Source organism: Leptonychotes weddellii, chromosome 12 (genome assembly GCF_054177405.1).
Source record: "Leptonychotes weddellii isolate Sample4059 chromosome 12, ASM5417740v2, whole genome shotgun sequence".
In the NCBI taxonomy this organism is placed as follows: Eukaryota; Metazoa; Chordata; class Mammalia; order Carnivora; family Phocidae; genus Leptonychotes; species Leptonychotes weddellii.
Window position 1 is genome coordinate 19,286,739 of NC_138380.1, and position 18,976 is coordinate 19,305,714.

Genomic DNA, 18,976 nt, shown 5'->3' on the forward strand with positions numbered 1-18,976 from the left:
TTCATGAGAGATAGAGAGAGAGAGAGGCAGAGGCAGAGGGAGAAGCAGGCTCCCTGCGGAGCAGGGAGCCCGATGCGGGACTCGATCCCAGGACCCTGGGATCATGACCTGAGCTGAAGGCAGACGCTTAACCGACTGAGCCACCCAGGCGTCCCACAATAATTCTTTTTTTTTTAAGATTTTATTTATTTATTTGACAGAGAGAGACACAGAGAGAGAGGGAACAGAAGCAGCGGGAGCGGGAGAGGGAGAAGCAGGCTTCCCGCCGAGCAGGGAGCCGGATGCGGGGCTCGATCCCAGGACCCCAGGAACATGACCTGAGCCGAAGGCAGACGCTTAACGACTGAGCCACCCAGGCACCCCAATAATTCATGTCTTTCTACATAGAATAGGTTCATTCCGACTATCTTCCCTCTCAGTATCAGAAGTCCTCCTGTGATAAACGTAACAGATGATAATTTAGGCAGCAGCTTCTCTTCACTTCCCTCCTGTCCTCTGCCTTCCTCCCCTTTTCATCTGCACACGGGGTCCAGGCCACCGCGGTCGGCGCTGCAGGTACACGGGTAAGCGCCTGAGATGCTGCCCTCAGAGGCCTCACAGGCTGAGGGTGCACAGCTGAGTGCGTTTGCGCAGGGAAGAGGTGTGTGAAGTTCTCTGGACGAGGGGCAGGCTCTCCACCCGCTCTTAGAAGAGAGACAGCCCAGGACTCACAGAGGTTATGTGGAGGCAGGGATTTCCAGTCGGGGTGTGGCGCAGGGATGAGGAGCCATTCCAGGCACAGCCCTTGTGCTGCACTGAATCATGAAGCCGTGTTTGGGGACCACCTGCAGCCTGGCTCAGTTGGGATGTGTGATGGTGGGGAGCAGCAGGGTGGCAGGATGAGGCGATCTCAGTAACGATGGGAGCTCAGTGCTTGGCCAAAAAAAAAGGTGGCTGAGAAGTGTATTGTGTTAGGAAGTTTTACCTTATATTGTGACAAGGCCGTCCCCTTTTCCAGCCCACCTTGGGTTTAAGCCGCAGGAGCAGTGTGGAATGAGCCTGTCTGCTCTTTGCCGCGTGCCCTTGTGGGTAAGGTGATGTTTTGCTTCTTTTAAATCTTGCCCCAAGCTGGGTATACCTTCATTTATCCCTTCTAATAGGTTTTGGTTAATAGTTTGTTTCCTTAATATAAGCAACGACAATTCCAGTTCGTTCTTTCGGAGTCTGCAAACAAGTGATTGCGGTCTCTGGATTGATGTGGTAAATCTCCGAGCGCTTACTGCTTCTGTACCCTCTTGTCCGATGACCCCTTTCTGCCAGGTTCCTACCCCTGGGCTTTTTACAGGATCCCTGAGGTGGGGGAGCAGTCGGGGCTGTGAGTCGAGTCTCTTCTCTGCGTCCCTACGGTCTCCTCTTTCCCACCGCCTCATCTCCTTTTGGTCATCTTCAGGCTTCAGAGAAAACAACAAGTAGGCCTTTCTCACATGTGCTGGGGATCCTTGTCCTAGAGAAGCAGTTTTCTTTTTTTTTTTTTTAACAATCTCACCATTATTATCTTCTACTTTAGAAGCAAACTAACAAAGAAATACAGACCTGTGAAATGGTAATAAAAATTATTGAGGATGCACGAAATATTAGCTCAGGGCTGAGGCTAAGGGCTGAGAGAGGCGTGTTCTAGCTAGGGTTCTATTTTCACATGAATTATCTGTAATTAGAAAGTATCCGTTATCTTCTGAAGGAGAGATTTGGCCATGTGTGTACCCCTGTGTGTACCCCATGAGACTCCCCGCCAGGAAGTTGAGGGGGACCGGGTCCTATGGAAGAGCATTCTAGGGCTAATTGTCATAGAAGCCAGTAGGGCCGGTGCCTGAAGCAATCCGTGGCTCTAAGCTTTCCCCCATGATGAAAATTCTATGCGTCCTCAGCCACTGCCACAACTGTCTGTGGATTAGCCTCTTTACTAAAGAAGGATGAGGTGGAAAATGTTGAGTAATTTTGGTTCTTTCACACCCTCATCTCATGCTGAATCTGGGGGCTTACCTATAGCGGTGGTCCTTTGTGGGGACCCTTCTTCCACGTGGGAAGGGGATGAGTGTAGGAGAGGGAGAAGGGAAAGAGAACCTTCTGTGGCTGGTCAAACGGGAGTTTCAGATCAAATCCGTCAGCGAAAGATGCCTCAGAAAAACTGCTTGTTGCTGGGATTTAGTTACCCGACACTATATGGAGGGCAGATTCTCATTTTCAGTACAAGAGTAAAACAGTCTTAAATGCCGATGTCTCAGTCTCTGTCACTGGTACTTATAAAGGGAATAGAAGGGAGAGGGGATGGGGACAGGACAATAAATATTCTACCACTGTGTACTCAGATTGTGGTCCACAGACCAGCAGCACGGCATCACCAGAGAGCCTACTAGAGATGGAGAATCGCAAGCCCCCACCCAGAGGTACCAAGTCAGAATCTGCATTTGAACAGACCTCCAGGCAATTCCTGTGTGCCTCACAGTTTAAGAAAACTCTGCTTTAGGGGCGCCTGGGTGGCTCAGTCGTTGGGCGTCTGCCTGCGGCTCGGGTCATGATCCCAGGGTCCTGCGATGGAGCCCCGCATCGGGCTCCCTGCTCGGCGGGAAGCCTGCTTCTCCCTCTCCCACTCCCCCTGCTTGGGTTCCCTCTCTCGCTGTGTCTCTCTGTCAAATAAATAAATAAAATCTTTAAAAAAAAAAGAAAACTCTGCTTTAGAGGGGCGATGACAGTAGTGACCATGAGAGATTTACCTGTCCCGGCACACTTTGAGAAAAGCTGAACAGGTGGGACCTATCAGCTATAGGTATTAAACGCCGGCAGTCAGAGTTTAATTTTTTTGCAGCTAGAGACCAGGCCCCCTGATCGTGTTTGACTGAACCGCAGCGCCCTGTTTCGGGAAGGACAGGGCTTTGTTTACCGCACAGATGACTGCCCTCTGGCTTGATGACTGCAAGCTAAATGCTGCTTCTCTGCCCTGGGGCAGAATGGTTTCTGTGATGACAGCTAGGCCTTGCTCCCTCCCATCTATCCCCCGCCCAAATTAACCAAAGAGCAGAGAATAAAGAGTACTTCCTTAAAATTTTTTAAAAAATTATTTAAGAATTCATCATTGTGAATTTTTTACTTTACATCACGTTATCATCACGGGTTTCTCGGGGAGAAAGTCTGCAAAAAAGTGTGGCTTCCTCAGTGATGTGCCAAGCATTTTTTCTGGTTTGAACTCAAACTGGTACAGCTGACAAATGTCAGGGTTAGATCATATTGATCCAAGTCTGGTTTTAAAAAGTACATCTGTCTGGTCTTCTTTCATCAGGTGATGCAAAGATTTTTTTGTGTTTAATTTTTTCCCACTGTGATGATCATATGTTACTTGTGTATAGATAAAAATCCACTAAGTTTTCTTTTATGAAAGTAAGAATTAAAACCAAAAAAACCCTCTTAGTGATAAAAGGATTAAGACTACTAGAATCAGTCCTTACCGGAGTTAGAGTTAATTCCCAGGGCACTTCGTTCAAGGGCCCTGAAGAATCCATCCGCTTTTTAGAAGCCCTGTCACTCCTCTAGTTTAGTGGCTCACTGCGCTCTCTTGCCTGGATTATTTCAGTAGCCCACTAACTGGTCTTGCTACCTCCCTCTTGCTCTCTCTTCAGTCTGTCTTCAACATAGCAGCCAGATCATATTGGCTTCTGCCCATGACACCTCAGTTGCATTCCAGGGCTCTCAGAATAAAAGCCAAAGGCCTTATAGGGCCCTAAGAGACCCATCACTTACCTCTCTGACCCCATATACTATTACCATCTCCCTTGCATATCCCAGTTCAGACAGGCCACACTTCTGCCTCAGGACCTTTGCCCTTGCTGATTCCTCTGTCTGTCACTGTCTTTCTCAATCTATCTACATAACTCCTTCCCAGATTTTCTTTAGGACTTTGTTCTTATGTCAGTTTCTCCAGTGAGGCTTTCTTTGACTGCCCTACTTAAAATTTAATCTCCCAGCCACCTGGGTGGCTCAGATGGTTAAGCGTCTGCCTTCGGCTCAGGTCATGATCCCGGGGTCCTGGGATCGAGTCCCGCATCGGGCTCCCTGCTCCGCGGGGAGCCTGCTTCTCCCTCTGCTTCTCTATCTCTGTCTCTTATGAATAAATAAATAAAATCTTTAAAAAAATTTTTTTTTAATTTAATCTCCCCTTCCTGCCCGCCCCCCCCCGCCCCGCACTGGACATATTTTATGTTTTATTTAATGTGTGTTCCTTGTTTGGCTCCTCCTAGAATATTACTTCCTTGAGAAGAAGGGATTTTGTCTTGCTTGTCTTGTGTTCACAGCACCTGGAACGGTGCCTGGCTTATTCGAGGTGCATTCTGTTTGTGGAAAGAATGAGTGAAGTCGGCCCTTTCCCAGCTCCATGACTAGACATGAATTTAGATCCAAGGGCACTGTGGGACTTCTTCCTACCAGGACTGTTCTCATTCACATCACATAAGAGGACTGAGATGTTAGGAGAACATCTTTAAAATATTAACCACAGCTGTGAGCCATTGAAAGCATTCTACACAGTGCATTAGGAAATGCCAACTAATTGTTGATTTGTAAGGCAAATGGGAGACTAACACAGTACACAGCAGGTCCCCTGTGTACCAGGGCCTGGGAAGGAAGCAGAGGAGCAGTATCTGGGGCCTCCTTCAGGAGTCTTCACACTTTCTTGCTATGAGCCCTTTGCTTGGGGCAGGATCTCAGAGCACACTCAGTCTTGCGTGCCCCTCTTCCAAGGGCTGTGCCTCGGGTGTTTGTGTGCATGCGTATGTGCATGTTATTTGTTTGCCGGTGTTGTCTCATCGAGGGCTTCCTTTGGCCACAATTTATGTTTTCCCTTTTGTTTATAGCGTTTCTTAGTAACCCACTGCCACAAGTCCTCTGTGCAGAGTTGCTACCCAAATGTATCTTGAACTTTGTGCTGTTTGTCTTTTAGTATCTTAAGATTTATTGTGGCCATGGAAGTCAAGGTAACAGTAATGTTACAGAAGTGAATGTAGACAATGCCCATGTAATTATTGAGTGGCAGGGGTGGGAGGACACACTGGGGAGGATGGAGCCTAACCAAGGAAGCCATATGGTCTACCTGGCAGAATTATTCCTGTTTTGGTGATGGATGCAACAGGTTCTTACAGCCTGAAGCCATCCTTCTTCCTTCAATAGAGTATCTCTTGAATGTCCAGTCTTGTGGAATGTGCTCATAAAATGAGTCCAGCGTCCACCTGCATGGAGCTTCTTATTACTCTACTGGGAGAAATAAACATACGTAATCACATACATGTGTAATTCTAAGCTGTTACTGATAAGTGCTACAAAGGAGAAGCTCCAGATGCTATGGGAGCTTCAAATAGGGGAATCTGTCCCAGTGTTGGGGTCAGGTCACATTCAAGGTAGAATCTGCCGGTTACACAGCAAGTGTGTGCTTGGGGTGGGGGGCGTGGGGAACGGGGCAGAATATTGTTATTAATTTCCAGGCAGAGGAAATGAGGTATGCAAAATCTCTGAGGTGCTGAGGGATTTTGCACGTTCAAGAGAGTGAAAGTAGACCAGCGTGGCTGCAGTGGGTGAAGAAGACAGGCCGGGTGGTGCTGGAGGAAGCTGGGCAGGTGAGCAGGGCCAGAGCGAGGCCTTCAAGTCAACTTTTTGGGTCTTTATCATGAGCCCAATGTACATCACTGAAGGGGTTTGAGTCAGGCTGAGCCATGAGCTGTTTTCTATCTTTGGATGTATACTCTGGATGCACCAGATAATGGTGGATAATGGACTGGAAGGGAGAGAGTAGAAGCTGGGAATACTTAGGAGTGTCTTGAGTTTGTCCAGGAGAAGGATGATGGAGCCTGGACTAGGACTAGTACAGGAGATGGGAGGATACTTGTCTGGAAGAAGAATGTTGGAGGCCATTGGCATTGAGATTGTGCTTGCTCTGATATGTTCGCTGAGCAATCTTCAGTTAATTTGGCTTGACCTTCCACCTGCCTGTAAGGTTCTGATACCTGGGATTTCAGGAAATATTTGTTCACTAAAGAAATGTGAATGTATTAGTCAAGCTGGATGGAGCAAGTGTCCAGACCGTCTGGCAATCATAATTTTCATTGTACATAATATAAAGGTATTATAGCTTTATACATCAATCTCTTATGAGCTTTGTTAGCATGAATCAGTACTGATAAACATAATCATTTCTGAAGTCTTAGTGAGGTAGAACTTTTGGATGCAAGAGATTTGAAAGACAGTCATGATTACCTGTCAGTCCTGAATTCCCAGAGGTAAATGTCACCTGGTGAAAACACTCTGAACAGCTACCTTCCCTAGGCAGGACCCTCTTTTTTGATGATTGCTTTTCCATTGTCATTTTAAAAAAATTTTAAGTAAATCTATGATAGCTATATCTACCAATTGTTTCTGCCCTTAGAACAGCAGTTATTTCCTCCAGTGCGGAAAGGTGCTGCCCACCTAAAAAAAAGAACTTGAGAGAGAATGTAGTTTGAAAAGGCATAATAAATGTAGAAGGATTGAGAGTCAAGAACCTTGTTCTAAATTGTTTCCCTACGCATCTAACTTTTTAATATGGCACGTTGATTTCCTTTGAAACCATCAAGTATCTGTTTTCCAAATCTCCTATTATCTAGACATACGGTGATACTGTCTCAGTGGTTCTACCTAGGGGCTCAGGAAAGTTATGCCGCTGAAATAATTGACCAAGGCGTCACGAAGCCCTCTTGGAGCTCCTGAGTTCAGAAGTCGGCAAACAGTGATATACAACACGTGTGCTTTTAGGACTACTCACTGTATTTTCCTTATCTTTTTCAGGAGAAAAATGGAAGAAATGGAGGTACTTTCAGATGGAACAGAGTGAGCCACTGAACAGGTAGGGAACTGAAATTAGCAGGGGTCTGTATACAGTGACTGAATGAATTCGTATTTGTGAGGTCCTTTCAAGAGTACCTGGCACATTGTGTAGACACTGTATGTAAGGGTTTGCTCTTGTGAAGTTCTTTAAAATGGGCCCAAGCCCCAAACAAACCAGTCATACAACCAAAAAGTACCCAACAAAAACAAACCCTTTGCTCCTAAAGCAATTGGGAACATCACTGGTAATTATTTTTTTTCTTTTTTTTCCATCGTTGGTAAATTCTGTGGGACCTGTTAGGCTGGCCTGAGAAACTTTCTGTCTTAATCTTTGAGCACCCAATGTGTTTGAACACCCATTCATTTTTGATTTTGAACATTCATTCATGATGACCTTTAAGTGTCAGATACGTTTCCGTTTTGAACAAAACAAGCTTTTAAACAATTCTTAAAGAAACCGCTCCTTATCATTTGGGGAAGAGATTGCAAAATTGACCTGTCACCTTTCTCCTCCCCTGTGTCTCCCTCTCTGGATCTGCACAATTTCTGCCTTTTTGCCTTGCTGTGGGGAGGCTTGGGTCTCCTGATCTAGATCTTGCCTTCCTCTCATTTCAGCTCTTCTCTCTCCCCTGGCTCCTCTCCCTCAACACGTCACTTGGTTCAGGACCCAGAGGAGACGCTGGGAGTGGGGCCCACAGTCTGATTAAGTAAAGTTAGACATTTCTCTAGATGGCATTCACATTGCACCTCCTTCCCCCCAACTTACATAGTTTACTTTCAACACTCTGTCGTTTTATGTTTTATCACATTTCCCTTCTGGGATTTTGGGATATTACCTTTGGAAGTTACTTTTTTTTTTTTTAAGATTTATTTATTTATTTAAGAGGTGGGGAGGGGCAGAGGGACAGAGAATCTTAACTAGACTCCAAGCTGAGCTCAGGGCCCGACGAGGGGCTCAGTCTCACGACCCTGAGATCATGACCTGAGCTGAAATCAGGAGTCAGACACTCAACCAACTGAGCCACCCAGGCGCCCCTCTCCTTCCCTTTGTAACTAAGCTTGTGTTTCTATTTTTCACATACCGTTCACTTCTCAGCTCTCTTTGTTTGAACTTTGACCTTCCTCTGCTGACCAGTAGCCAAGAATCATTATACCATTTTGAGTAAAACTGATTGCTCTGTGCTGTTAGATCTTGCCTATTAAATGTAATTTTCAAAAAGTAACACTTTTCATTAATTCCCGTATCTGCTTAGATCCCCAAATTCAATTTCTCAGAAACATACCTTTTCTGGTGGTCTGATCTCACAGTTCATGCCCTTACATGGTTCCAGGATCACAGAATTATAGCAGTGCGGGGGGTCTTCTGTATCCTGTGATCTTTTGGGTTGGCGTCGTGGGCTGCAGAGAGACACCTGCTGGCTCAGATGTAGAGTTACATTGTCTTGCTATGCTGAAGTTTATCATGTTGTCATTTTTAGGACCTTAAACTTTCATGATGCGCAGGTAAGTTTGTATGTTGGAATGCACTGAGGTCACTCACCTGACCCCCTGAAGCATTCTTAGCATCTCCAGCTCCACATCCAAGGAACTGAAGAGTATTCATATCCCATCACCCAGTCAGAAGCTAATACCTAATGGGGAAAAGGGTTTCATGGTAAAACTAGATTCCTTCCCTTCATGTGTTTTTTGTTTTTTTTTTAAAGATTTTATTTATGTATTTGAGAGAGAGAGAATGAGAGAGAGCGAGTACATGAGAGGGGGGAGGGTCAGAGGGAGAAGCAGACTCCCCGCCGAGCAGGGAGCCCGATGCGGGACTCGATCCAGGGAGTCCAGGATCATGACCTGAGCCGAAGGCAGTCGCTTAACCAACTGAGCCACCCAGGCGCCCCTCCCTTCATGTGTTCTTAATGGGACCACAAATTGGTAGTTTAGTAAAGCACCCAGTAAGCCGAGATCCATTTAAAACTTTTGAAAATGATAATTCACTCTTCCAAGATAGTTAAGAACTTTTCACACTTGCCCGATTTTTCTGGCCATCTTCCTTTACACCTGTTCTGAGAGGGGAACCTGAAGTGAAAATAGAAACTGTTACTCCTTTTATCAAGGCACCTAGACTGATCATGAAGAGTGGGAGAAGTCACATCAGGTAGCCAAGCACTTCTTCTAAAAGCATGAAGAGAAGAAACAAAAGACCATAAACAATAAGAGAGGAAACGGAGTGTGGTATGGCTTGCGAGTTTTGAACTTCAGTGCTTCAGTCTGGTTATATGGTTGCTGTCCTGAAATAAGGGAAGCGAACTGCGTGGTCCACCGTAAGTGCTCGATACATAGCAGTGACTGGTGTTGCCACGTACAGAGCTACTCAGGGGCCCTCTCAGTACGTTCTTTTCCTTGTGCTTCTAATAGTTAGGGTTGGATTTGTTTTGATCCAGTCTGTATTTTTTGTGACCGTTCGTATGGCAAAGAAAACGATGTTACCAGCATTGAGTGAGTATTTCCTATGTGCTGAGCGTTGGGTGAGGAGCATGAGGGTAGATAGATATTGCTGTCATCCCAGTCTTATTTTTTTTCTTTAAATTTAGTTAATTAACACATAATTATTACTGGTTTCAGAGATAGAGGTCAGTGATTCATCAGTTTTGCAAAATACACCATGCTCTTTCCTTAATGCCTGTCATCCAGTTACCCCGTCTCCCTAACCCCCTGTTATCCCAGTTTTATAGAATGTGCACAAGGAAGCTCAGTGAGTCTAGTGTGTGAGAGAACTCAGCTATTTCACCCCCGTTGGGAATGAGCCCTCACCAGTCCCTGAATCTGGTTGGCTCTGAATAATGTTGCTTACTTAAACCTTTAGAAAAAGCTTTTTGTTTTATATTGTTGATTAGCTGTGATAGCCAGAAAGGAAAATACCACTTACTGAAAGAAAAGGGGTTTTAATAGAATTAAAAAGTATAACTCCGGGGCATCTGGGTGGCTCAGTCTGTTTAGCGTCCGACTCTTGTTTTCAGCTTGGGTCATGGTCTCAGGGTCATGAGCTCAAGCTCGGCGTTGGGCTCCATGCTCAGTGGGGAGTCTGCTCGAGACTCCCCCCCACACACTCTCTCTCTCTCTCTAATAAATAAATCTTTAAAAAAAAAAATAACCCAGGTTTTTCAAAATTTGGAACATCACTTTAATAGTCCCGATTTTAAAGATTTTTAAGTAAATATTTGCAGTTTACAGTCTGCTGTTTAGTTCTCAGAGATAGAATAGTGTAATGTTTTAAAATATTGTAAAATTTTAAAAATTAGAGGTAGCATTTCCTTTTAAAGTCTGTGTAATCAGCATGAGTATCTGAATATATTTCCTGAGTGTCCTGTATTTTCACAAGTACATGGTATATCTTGCTATTGCAAGTAGGAAATTTAAGGCAGACAGATTCCAAAGGATTTCAGTATTTGGGGTATGTCTACATCAATAATTGGAAGAAGATAAATTCAGCACCTCTCATTGAAGGGGCAAATAAATATAAATATCTACAACCAGTTTTCAGTTGACCCCCTTAATGGGAAGAAACAATACCATGGTTAATCATAACTTACTTTCTTGTTTAGTTTTCGCTTTAGGGTTCTTTGTTTTCTGGAGCACAGGGGAGTTGGCAATGGATTTAGAAGTGGCTCAATATGTAATTGTGAAAAAGAGGAATGTCTCTATAATTTAAAATACGTTGCAAATATTGCCACGTGTTTAGAATTAATATATAGGGAGTTTATTACGTTTCATATTCACTTGCCTGTTCTTAAAACTATGAATGTCTAGGGCGAAGCAGGAAGTTAAAGAGAGAATCTGTCTTGTTAAGCCTTCCTGGCTCCCCTCCCCCACTACTCCCTTTTTTTTTTTCTTTTAAGGCAAAATGAGTATAGGATTAAGATCAAAGATACTGGAAGGGGAAAATAAGTTGGAAAATAATTTAAATTTAAGCTTGAGAATTTGGAATTGAAAGGAAGGTTAGAGGCCATTTACCTTAACCTTTTCCATTTACAGATAAGGAAAGTGAGTTCCCCGTGGCTTGCCGAGGCCACAGAGCTATTAAGAGGCAAAACTGATCCTACATGGAGATAGTACTTACTCCACCGGAAGTTTTAATGGGATTTTTTTTTTTTACCTTTATTGAAGTGTAATTGACAAATAATATGGTAAAATAAAGTGTACTTTGACATATATATACTCCGGGTTAAAGAGTTTCTTTCACTTGAATAATTTTCAAAAATGGGTATTAAACCTCAGTCTTCTTTAGTCTTTTGTTTTTTAACACACTACCTGGAAAGCATGTGTCTTAGCAAAGTGTCCTGGAAAGCAGAGCCTAGTCCTATGCCTGGCACTCTGTTTTTTCCCTCTCTGCTAGACTGGTGGGGGTGGGGGGGGCAGGGTGGCGGCCTGACGTGTGCACAGATAGGAAAGGAAGAGAGAAGCTGTCCGTGCCTCCGTGAACATGAAGCTTGTGTGGGATAACTTTTCACCCTGGACCCACTTCTTTCCTAACAGTAGCTGCTCTCTGGGAAGTTCCATGTGTTTCTAGCTGTGTGTACCCCTTCACAACCTAGAGAACAACACCCCTAATTCGTGTATTCTCAGGGGGCATCTGGCAGATCCCCTCAGTAAACAAAATGCTCCTGTGCAGAAGGTTATTATCTGTATTATTTTTTACTGGTATAGAAGCAGTTTTAGTGTTGGCCATTAACTTTTTACATTTGATTCCCCTCCCCCTGCTCCAGAAATCATTCAGCTTCCCAGTTTAGGAAAATCTGATTCCCATGGCCAAGTACTACCCTCATCTGGATGGCTGTCTTCAAAATGAATGCTCTTGGTCCCAAGCAGTGAAACAGGGTAAATGGGCAGCAAAATGAACATCATCACCAAAAAAAAAGTCCCAGTATGTAATACCACTAGTAAAAAGTGTCATATTTTATCCAAAGCCTTTATCTTTTCTTAGAACCTGTTCAACTGAATTGGTACAACCTTGAATCATCCTTTTTTAAAAAAAAAAAAACAACTATAGAAAATGTATCCTAGCGCCTGTGAAAAGTATTGGTTTTGGACACAATGAATATGTGTTAGAAATAAACAGTAAAATCTGACCTAGAAAAGAAGTAACTTTAAATATATCTAAAAATAACCTAAAAATTATTGTAGTGATAAATAGTAAAATCATATGACATTGACACTGGCCTGTTCACGGTTATTATTCAGTTAGAAATATTTTGACTGAACTCTGTGTAATATGTATTTTTTAAAAGTGTTAAACCATTGCCTTACTTTTTTTTTAAGTTTACTTTTTTGTTTTTAAGTAGTCTGTGCACCCAATGTGGGGCTCAAACTCATGGCCCTGAGATCGAGTCACATGCTCTTCTGACTAAGCCAGCCACGCGCCCGTATCATTGCCTTACTTTAAATAGGCTTCTTGGAGAATGTATAGATAAGCAAAGGCTGGGAAAGCATTGTCACAATATACTTAAGCCTCAGATTTTGTCTTAGTTATATGAGTATTACATTACATTTTGAAAGAACCCTGAATTATTCTCAATAGTTTAATTCCTCCACATACGTGCATCATTATGCGTTAATTTTTTATCATTTAAGTTTGAAAGATAGTTATGTTTGGCCACAAGGCGCTCTTACAAGGAAAGTTTCAAATTACGTGGCCAAGGTGGGGAGGTCAGACCAAGATCTAAACGTGGTTTCCCTTTGGTTCCAGGATTCATTTGCACTGGCCATTTTAATTCAGATCGTATAAGAAGACGAATAGTACTTCCTTCTTTCAGGATGGAGAAGCACGTTGTGTTTGCTCAGCACTCAAACAGTGCTGTGTTAGTTTCTTACTCGTGGACCTGGTAGCTGGGAAAGGTAACCGTGCTACCAAGAATAGTGTTGATTTTTACTTATTTTTACTGTCTGTCTAGGCTCTGTCTGTAGGGCTTACTATATATTCTGAAGGCAAGGGGGGCGGGGGTAGATTGGATGAAAAAGAGAAAGCTTTGGTACATAATTCTTTCATATTTTTCTGAAACACAAGGGTGCACCTGTCACAGTGTATATTATACCTGTGATATCTTTGGATCTTGTTTGAAACCAATGAGGAGAGTAATGCAAGTGGGTGCAAAGAAAGAAGTGCCCCTCCGAGCTCTGTGTAACCCAGACTGACAGTAAACACAAGGGCTGCCAGCTTCTCACTGGTCTCAGGAGCTAAGACATGGAAGATGTGTTGGAAATGACTGGCTAAGTAGGAAAGTTGAAGCACCTGAGAATGAATCCTTTTTAACTTCAAATAAATAAGAGTTCAGTTCATTACCGAAAAGTAGGTATGCACTCAGTTGCATTTTTACATGTCTTCTGGGGAAGGAAAGAAGAGATGGAGTTTGAACTAATCTGCTGGGAAGCGTGTTCGGAATGCATCGGGGATCAGAGTGTGAAGGAGGCTAACTGTGGCATGGACGGCGGGCTTTAACCGCGGGAGAAAGGAGGAGGACAGCACAGCCGAGGCAAGAGTGTCCCTTTGGGGTGTATTTATTTCCTGCTTCCTCCCCAGTGTCACAGACTTCCTCTCAATTAGGGATGACTGGTATGAACTGTTAAGGATCAGATACAATTAAGAGTGAAGGCTCTGGATCCAGACTTCCTGGGTTCAGATGCGGCTCTGCCTCAGAGGCAACCGACTTAATTTCTCAGAGTCTTCATCTGTAAAACATGGATAGTATTAGTCTTTACCTTTGTGAGATTCTTGGGAGGATCAAATGAGTTAATGACATGTAAAGGAGTCAATGAGAACACTTTCAGGTGCATAATAAGCACTCAGCATGTGTTAGCTATTACTATATTATATGGCCCCACTTAATTTTTTTAAATAATTTCGTCCTCTCTCCATAACCTCTGACTAGGGAGAATAGACACTAAACTGACGAATGAGTGAATAAAGATTTGCATGGTATCTTTATAGTTGTTGATTAGTAATGTAAATGCATCTTGCTTTATGGGTCAGTTTCCAAGATGAGGCCATGTAGGCACACGCCGGTTAAATTAAATCCGCACATGTATCCTCCCACCTCGTTTCAAACATGATCTTTAATCTTCTTTCCTAATAAACCATTTTCTTCCCTGGGAATCACAGAAAGGATTATGTTTTACATCATGAAAAAGTACACATAACACACACACATAAAAGAAGCAACTGTTTCATAAAATAGTAGTTACACTAAGTGTGAGAAACTCTTGTTTTCTATTTTATTCTATTCTGTTTCGTTTTTATAAAAATGCTGCTTGCAATGCATCGAATTTATTTTACAACCCAGCCTACAGTTTGAAAAACACTGCAGTAAGGTCAGTTTGACTTTTGTCCAGAACCAAATGGGAGGGGATACCTTTGATTGTAACCAGTATTCCCTTCCTTTTCTTTCTGGTAATGGAACGGGAATTTACCAGCTTTAGACACACACAGTCACACTCATGCTTACACTCACATTCAAAAATGCAGTCCCATCTATTTAGTAAGGCCGAAGTTTGTGTTGTGATCTAAAAGGCCTTTAAATATTACTGTATTTCAGATTTACTTTTAGCTCATTTGTGATGTTAAAAATGCATGTAACTCAGGGCACTTGCCTGGTTTGGTCTGTGGAGTGTGCAACTCTTGATCTCAGGTCGTGAGTTTGAGCCCCACATTGGGCGTAGAGCTTGCTTAAGAAAAATTGCATGGAGCTCATATCATTCGAAGATAGGGTCCAGTAATCATTTTCAGGAAATAGTTTAAGGTTAGGTATGATAATAGTAACCAATTTTTCAGATCGTGATAACCTAACTTCTGTTCCATCCCACCCCTCCCCTATTAAATAAGGAGTTAAGTGTCCCACAGAAAAATGAATTGTTAGAACAGAGAGTTGTTGTTAGAACTAGAGAGTTGTTATACTGTGCTGTCTATAGGCTCGGTTTGTACCTTTTGGCGGCACTGTGTGTTTGGGAGCCTACTGCTTAGAGCTATTCATGCGCTGTGACCATGAAGCTAAGCACATACCACTCACTACCCCATGCTGAGCCTTGACTCTGTTCTCATCGACTGAGTCACCCGCCAGGCCAAATAAATTGCTTCTTTTGAAAGATGGACAAACAAACTCTTACCAGGTTTACCACACAAAGCCTTCTCACATTATAAACACTTGCTTCGCACACATTCTGGTCACCCTTATGACCAGTCGCACGTTGCCCGTGGTCGGCCTCCCAGACTCCCCCGCTCCCTCCCAGGCTCTCCTGGCTCAGCTAAGAGGTCTGATCCAACACTTTTCCGTCTTACTGGGTGGAACTCTATTAAATCCTCTTCTTTGCCCACCCCCTTTTTCAGGTTTTGGTCTTCGTGAATTCCACCTATACATATTACCACTTTTTTTTCTATATTTCAAGTAAATCTCTCTTTTTCTAAGCTTTTTTCCTTTCTTCCCTCTGTTCAATTTTGGAGAGCCCCCCAGTGATGCTAGTCACAGCTTTAAGCTCAAGGGTAGGGATATAATCATTTTCAAAGGAAAAGAATGTAGTATATTTGAAAGTAAAATAAGGCATAATAACCAATGTCGTCAACTTTTGAGTAATCACGAGGTCATCCTCTCCTGATTAAATTTTTTTACACATTTGCACACAGAAAAATAAAAATCATTCTTAGTTCTATTAGTTTATTCCTTATACAATTACTAGTATTGCAGCACAGTTACAATATACATTTCATGTCAGGTATATAGTACTACAGATACATTCTAAGTGAAATAAGTTTCTGTGGCTTGACCTGGCTACTGTCCCGAGCAACATCATTCCTCAGGGAAAAGTAGCTTCACTTCTAAACCACCAACATAGATACATACGGGGGACATAACCAGGTGTTTGAGGACTGTTTGCAGTCCTTATTTCTCTTAACCATGCTTTTGGTTCCTGGAAAGAGATTGACTATTTTAAAGTCATCTAAGCACTACTAGAGTGCTCCCATAATTATTTTTAATAATAAATTAAAATGAAAATCATGGGAGAATTCACAGTATTTTGAAATGAGAAATATGGTTAATCATGAATTTTGAAACAACAAGTCACTTTTATCCCTTCTATATATGTGAATGTTTATGACACTGTCTTGGACATAGAGTTTGCTACTTTTAAACGCTATGTTAATTCTGAGGGACAGAACATTGGGGCCTTTCCCTGATTCAAGTTGGTGGTTCCAGGTGACTCAGGACAGCTCCTTCACTCTGGCCGTTGCCTTGCAAGAACACTGGAAATGTGATGTCTTTGCCTGAGGAGACACGTTAACCTCTTTAAATATAACTGGGGAACAGCAGGCAGAAAATACTTAGAAAGAAAAGGCTGTTACATTTTCCTGTTAGAAGAATATTAGAGGCATTGGCTCTTCATGAAGGCATTTCAGTCTTTCTTTTGTGTGCTGATCTGGTATTACATTTTTTAAAATAATGATTACCTGGCAACACATTAAATTCATTCCTCCTATTAAACCTCAAGGGAATTTTTTTTTTTTTGGTGTGCGTTTTCGTATATAGTCTGAAACTTACTGTACCATCTGTAGCAAGCTAATGGCCACTGATGAAAGTACAGTCACAGCAGGGGATCTTATATGTCCCAATGATGTGCTTACTCATTTAAAATGCATTATCCTGACAAAATTTTGTGCTTATAAAATGACCTTGGGGGCTCCTGGGTGGCTCAGTCGGTTAGGTGTCCAACTCTTGATTTTGGCTCAGGTCATGATCTTGGGGTGGTGGGATCGACCCTCCTGTTGGGCTTCATGCTGGGCGTGGAGCCTGCTTGAGAGTCTCTCTCTCCCTCTCCCTTTTCCCTCCACTTCCCCCCCCCGCAAGAAAAAAGACGTTGAACTTGCAAATATGCTAAGGATATCGTTGCCAAAGAGCTACAAATAGAAACTGTAATTTTTGTGTTAGGATCCACATTAGCCATCGGATTCCCAAGTTTAATGTAGTGTAAGCAGCATTTGATATATGACTTGACATTTAAGAAATTTTTATGTATGCCCAACTTTGAGACACAAAGGCATGCATAGAATAAAGTATGAGTTTTAAAAAGTCACCAAGCCCAGATATGAGAAGGGATGAGGTATGAGAAGGTATGAGAAGGGATAAAATAGAGCCCTTGGGGGGCTCCTGGGGGGCTCAGTTGGTTGAGGGTCTGACTCTTGGTTTCGGCTCAGGTCATGATCTCAGGGTCAAGGATTGGGCCCCGACTCATGGTCTGCACTTGGCACAAAGTCTGCTTGTCCCTCTCCCTCTGCTCCTTCCTCCGCTTTCTCTCTCTCTCCCCACCCCCCCCAGATAAATAAATAAAAAATCTTTTAAAAGAATAGAGCCCTTGGGGCTTGGCAGTGTCGCCTCAGTAACCACCTTGGGGAATGATGAGTAAGTGGGCCCAAATAAACCCCCAAGGAGGGACTTTCCCCCCTCTAGTCCGTCACATCAACTGAGGATGCTCCACTTTCATCTGGTGCCCATACTGGACTTTCTCCTAAGATTTCATTTGGGGGAGAAAAATTGGTTCCAGTGCTAACGTATAGTTTGAGAACTGCTGTCCTGACAGATCCAAATTCTCCTGTCAGACAAAATACTTGGAACACCAGATACACTCTATATCAGCTCATGGTAAAAAGTTGAAGGTATGAAGTCAGTTTCCTTACTGGCAGATGTCAGAGTGCCTAGTTGTCCTGAAACACCGAGGGGAGAACTGGAGAGCTTATTTCTAAATGTGCTAGTTGGGGTCCCTCTATCCAGAAAATTTCCTTAGAAACTTTATGTGTGTTTGAGGAGAAGGTAAAATCCTTTTTATTAAAGTGAAATGTAGGGCGCCTGGGTGGCTCAGTTGGTTAAGCGACTGCCTTCGGCTCAGGTCATGATCCTGGAGTCCCGGGATCGAGTCCCGCATCGGGCTCCCTGCTCAGCAGGGAGTCTGCTTCTCCCTCCGACCCTCCCCCCTCTCATGTGCTCTCTCTATCTCATTCTCTCTCTCAAATAAATAAATAAAATCTTTAAAAAAAAAAAAGTGAAACGTAATTTTCATACTTGCTGATGATGTTCAAAAAACATTTATTTTACTGTTCATGTTATAATGATGGGGTTTCCCCCCAACACTTTGGACTGAAGTAATTTAGTCAAAGTAGAGAACAGGTGATTGGAAATTACTGTAAATATTCTGGAAGGTTCCACAATGTTAGGTTGGATAAAGAAGGTACCACAAACAAGAACTATGGAAAGATGGCATCATTTCAAATACATTTCTCAGTTTCTTTTTTAAAAAATCTTTTATGTGGGGGTGCCTGGGTGGCTCAGTCGGTTGAGCGGCTGACTCTTGATTTCGGCTTAGAGCATGATCTTAGGTTGTGGGATCGAGCCCCATGTCGGGCTCCCGATGCTCAGCGAGGAGTCTGCTTGAGTTGTTCTCCCTCTCTGCCTCTCCAACCCACATGCACGAGCATGTGCTCTCTCTCTCACCAAAAAAAAAAATAAATATTTTTAAAAAATCCTTTATGTGCAGGGGATGATGGGGGTGGAGGTGGGCACAGGAGGCCAGTGTGAAGTCCAGCTTAGGGAATGCATTGCTGGCGTGTCCCTGCTATTAGATGTAGACTCCTGAACATGTGTGTTTGCACACTTCTGAAGAAGTTATTTTTTGGTGAGACTTCTGAGGCAAACAAACTGATAGAAAGTTCTTGATCTGGTACCTGGAACACAGTAAGCAGTCAGTAAACATGAGTGTCCTCTCTCCTTCATTTTCTGCCTCTTGTTTTTAGCAGTGTATTTTTTTTTCCCCCAGTGGCAGCATCTTTTAATGTAATGTTCATTTCAACCTCAAGTACTGCATTTTTCAGGTTCTGCAGCTCGAGCTTTTCTCTTTTAACGGAGTGATAGAGAGGTGGTGGGGGTCGGAGGACAGGTCAGGTGAACCCAGACTGGCTCTCCTTTCCCGGGGAGTCAAAGCCACAAATTGTTCTGAGGAGGCTTTAGTGTTCTTACTGCTTCTGACTTCAACAGTAATCAAAGACAAAATAACTGAATAAGAAAGGAAAGTGACA

At 43.1% G+C, this 18,976-nt stretch overlaps 1 long non-coding RNA gene across 2 annotated transcripts in view; it reads left to right on the plus strand.

Annotated features, from left to right (window-relative positions):
* The window catches only part of LOC115939381 (uncharacterized), a 128,780-nt gene extending 111,848 nt beyond the window's left edge, over positions 1–16,932 (plus strand). The window contains exons 5-6 of one of the 2 annotated variants that reach the window (XR_014138996.1): positions 6,841–6,898; positions 13,258–16,932. This is a non-coding gene — a long non-coding RNA (uncharacterized LOC115939381). Of the gene's footprint in view, positions 1–6,840; positions 6,899–10,902; positions 12,871–13,257 lie in introns of those variants that run through there. The other variant, XR_014138995.1, reaches the window with a different exon arrangement.
* Positions 16,933–18,976: the final 2,044 nt, after the last annotated feature.